The sequence below is a fragment of the Triticum dicoccoides genome, chromosome 3A (assembly GCF_002162155.2).
Source record: "Triticum dicoccoides isolate Atlit2015 ecotype Zavitan chromosome 3A, WEW_v2.0, whole genome shotgun sequence".
In the NCBI taxonomy this organism is placed as follows: Eukaryota; Viridiplantae; Streptophyta; class Magnoliopsida; order Poales; family Poaceae; genus Triticum; species Triticum dicoccoides.
The window spans coordinates 113623773-113627216 of record NC_041384.1 but is presented as its reverse complement, the minus strand read 5'-3'; positions in this window follow the sequence as shown (position 1 = coordinate 113627216).

Below are 3444 nucleotides of genomic sequence, written 5' to 3'. Positions count from 1 at the left end.
TCCAGAGGCAGCATCGATCGGCTTCAATTAGCAGCATTAGCGAAGGAATCGCTCGATCGGGTTCAGTTAACAGCCATCAATCGATCGCTCGGGTTCAGTAACACGTAGCCTGTAGTGCAATCTCTTGTGTTCAGTTAGAGCCCAACGCCTCGCTTGGGTTCAGTTAGAGCCAACGCCTCACACACATGAGTGTATGTGTACAAGAGAAACTCGCATCGCTCGGCCCCAACCTCCCACCATAACTGGGAACTCCACGAAATTTTCCTCGCCCTTGCTTCTACCATGTTTTTTTCCGTCATGGACGCACCAAAGAATGTCATGCAGCTGCGTCTCCGGCCCGCCCAGGACGAAAAGCCCATTTTCTGTCATGATTTTTTGTCATAGAAGTAGGAGCCCACCACATCTATGATGATACCGGGTTTTGTCACAATTATCGTCATAGAAGTGTCATATGTATGACAGAAAAAAAATTGTTCGGCCCAAAATGTGATGGATGTGCCTTTTTTGTAGTGGATCCTGCGGTATGGATTGAACATTTCCTTCTCCATGTCCACATGGCCAATGGTGACGATGTCCAAGTCATCAAATACCTCCCCTTAAAGCTGAAGAGACCGGTGAGGGAGTCCTGGATAAGGGGGTCCTCGGGCGTCTGGGCTATGCAACATGGGCCGGACTAATGGGCCGCGCAGATACAAGATAGAAGACTTTCCCCTGTGTCCGGATGGGACTCTCCTTTTCGTGGATGGCAAGCTTGGCGTTTGGATATGAAGATTCCTTTCTCTGTATACCGATTTTGTACAACCCTAGCCCCCTCCGGTGTCTATATAACCCGGAGGGTTTGGTCCATAGAGGCTATCATAATCATACAGGCTAGACATCTAGGGTTTAGTCATTACGATCTCATGGTAGATCAACTCTTGTAACCCCTATACTCATCAAAGTCAATCAAGCAGGACGTAGGGTATTACCTCCATCAAGAGGGCCCAAACCTAGGTAAACACCGTGTCCCTGTCTCTAGTTACCTTCGATCTTGAGATGCACAGTTTGGGACCCCCTACTCGAGATCTGCCAGTTTTGACACCGACATTGGTGCTTTCATTGAGAGTTCCACTATGCCGTCATCGAAAGGCTCGATGGCTCCATCAATCATCTACAACAATGCTGCCGGGAAGGATCTTTTTCTCCCCGGCTAGATCTTTGTATTTGGCAGCTTTGCACTGCGCGCCAACTCGGTTGGCCACCTGGAGCAGATCGACAGCTACGCCCCTGGTCACGAGATCAGTTTTGGAAATATGAACTGTGTCGCTGATATCCGAGGAGACTTGATCTTCCAAGGGTTGGAGGCTCCAACCGCCGCTCAGGCCTTAGACCCGGAGTGCGTCACCAGGTCCGGAGACGCGAGTCTAGAGCCCGCCGAACTCTCTGTGGCTATAGAGCTCACCACTGGAGAACTGGAGAGGATAGCACCACCAACAGTCATCACAAAGTCGGGCTCTTCTCCGGACACTAGCTCTGAACCCTCGAAGTCCGCGTCATGCAAGCTCGGCTAGGGAACTTCGGTCCCCGTCCAAACCTTGCTCTTAAACAAGGCTCTGGACTTAATGTGATCCCTCGCCATCACCGTCGAACCATTTTTGAATTGCGCCCAGCCCGAACTAGGGGCTAAAAATAGGGAATTTTACTTCCCACCCACCACCCACTTCATAGCCACTGTCGACGATCAAACCGACATGCTCATCTACACCTCCAAAGACATCGATGGTATGGACGATGATACCAGAGAGTAGCAGGTCCAAAACCCGTCGTTCACCGGACGCTGGACGGCCACTTCCTCATACGACGTGTACATGGTGGGCACACCTAAAGACGGCGACAACGATGATGAAAAGGATCCAGTCGAGGACGAACCTCCCGAGATACCACCAAAGCGCCGATGTCAGCGGCACCACTCGAAATCGCGTCGCAGAAAAGACAGCAATACCTGCACCGGAGACGATGACACTCCGGAGAATGCCAAAGACCAAGAAGACCCCATCGAACCAACATCCGAATAGGATGATCGGGAGGACGGGCAAATTAACCCTGACGTTCAAACAGGGAACGAAGACTCGGAGGATAGCAACTATCTACTACTCTCCGAGGACGACGTGAGCCTCGGCGATGAAGATTTCATCATGCCAGAGGAACCCCTTAAAGAAGAGCGCTTTAAGAGCCGGCTAATAGCCATTGCAAGAAGCCTAAAGAAAAAGCAGCAGCAGCTTCAAGCAGACCAAGATCTGCTCAATGATAGATGGACTAATGTCCTGGCAGCCAAGAATACAGCCTCAAACGCCCAACAAAGAGTTACCTGAAGCATAAACTACTACCCCAATTCGATGTTGAGGCGCTGGATCCCTTACCACCCGCGCGTAACGCGGCTGACGGACCTGACCGACCACCACGTGGTCGGGACAGAACGGTAACTCAAGCCGAACACCAGCCCGCTCCACCTCGTCGTAAAAGCAGAGAAACAACGGCTCGGGGATACACTTATGACCTATGTCAGGACCTGGACAATAGAGCCAGCTAGACCAGGTCAATCTACGGATCAAGGGGGCGTGCCCAAGCGCGAGAAGACGGCCATCAGGCCTGGTGCGACAAACAGAACCCCACCAGGGCCAAAAACCGCATACGGACTTCCTCCGAACTGCGCCGTGACGTTGCCCGATACAGAGGCGCCGCACACCCCCTATGCTTCACTGATGAGGTAATGGAGCACTAGTTCCCAGAAGGGTTTAAACCCGTGAGCATCGAACATACGATGGTACAACAGATCCTGCAGTATGGATTGAAGATTTTCTTCTCCACATTCACATGGCACATGGTGATGATCTACATGCCATCAAGTACCTCCCCCTAAAACTCAAGGCCCAGCACGGCACTGGCTGAATAGCCTACTAGGAAACTCTATTGGTAGCTGGGAAGACTTGGAGGATGCATTTAGAGACAACTTCCAAGGTACCTATGTTCGGCCCCCAGACGCCGATGATCTTAGTCACATAATCTAGCAACCCGGGGAATCAGCCCGGCAGCTTTGGACCAGGTTCTTAATCAAAAAGAATAAGATTGTGGATTGTCCGGACGCCGAAGCCCTCACGGCATTTAAACATAGAGTCTGAGATGAGTGGCTCGTGCGACACCTCGGCCAAGAAAAGCCGAAGTCCATGGCAGCCCTTACTGCACTTATGGCCCGCTTTTGCGCGGGAGAGGATACCTGGCTTGCTCGTAGAAGCAATAGCACCAGCGACGCTGGCACCTCCGAACCCAGGGACAACAACGGCAAGCCACGACACAACAAGCACAAGCGTCGAAACAATAACGAAGTGACCCAAGACACGGCGGTCAACGCCGGATTCAGTGGCTCCAAACCCGGTCAACGGAAGAAGCCATTCAAGGAAAATAGAG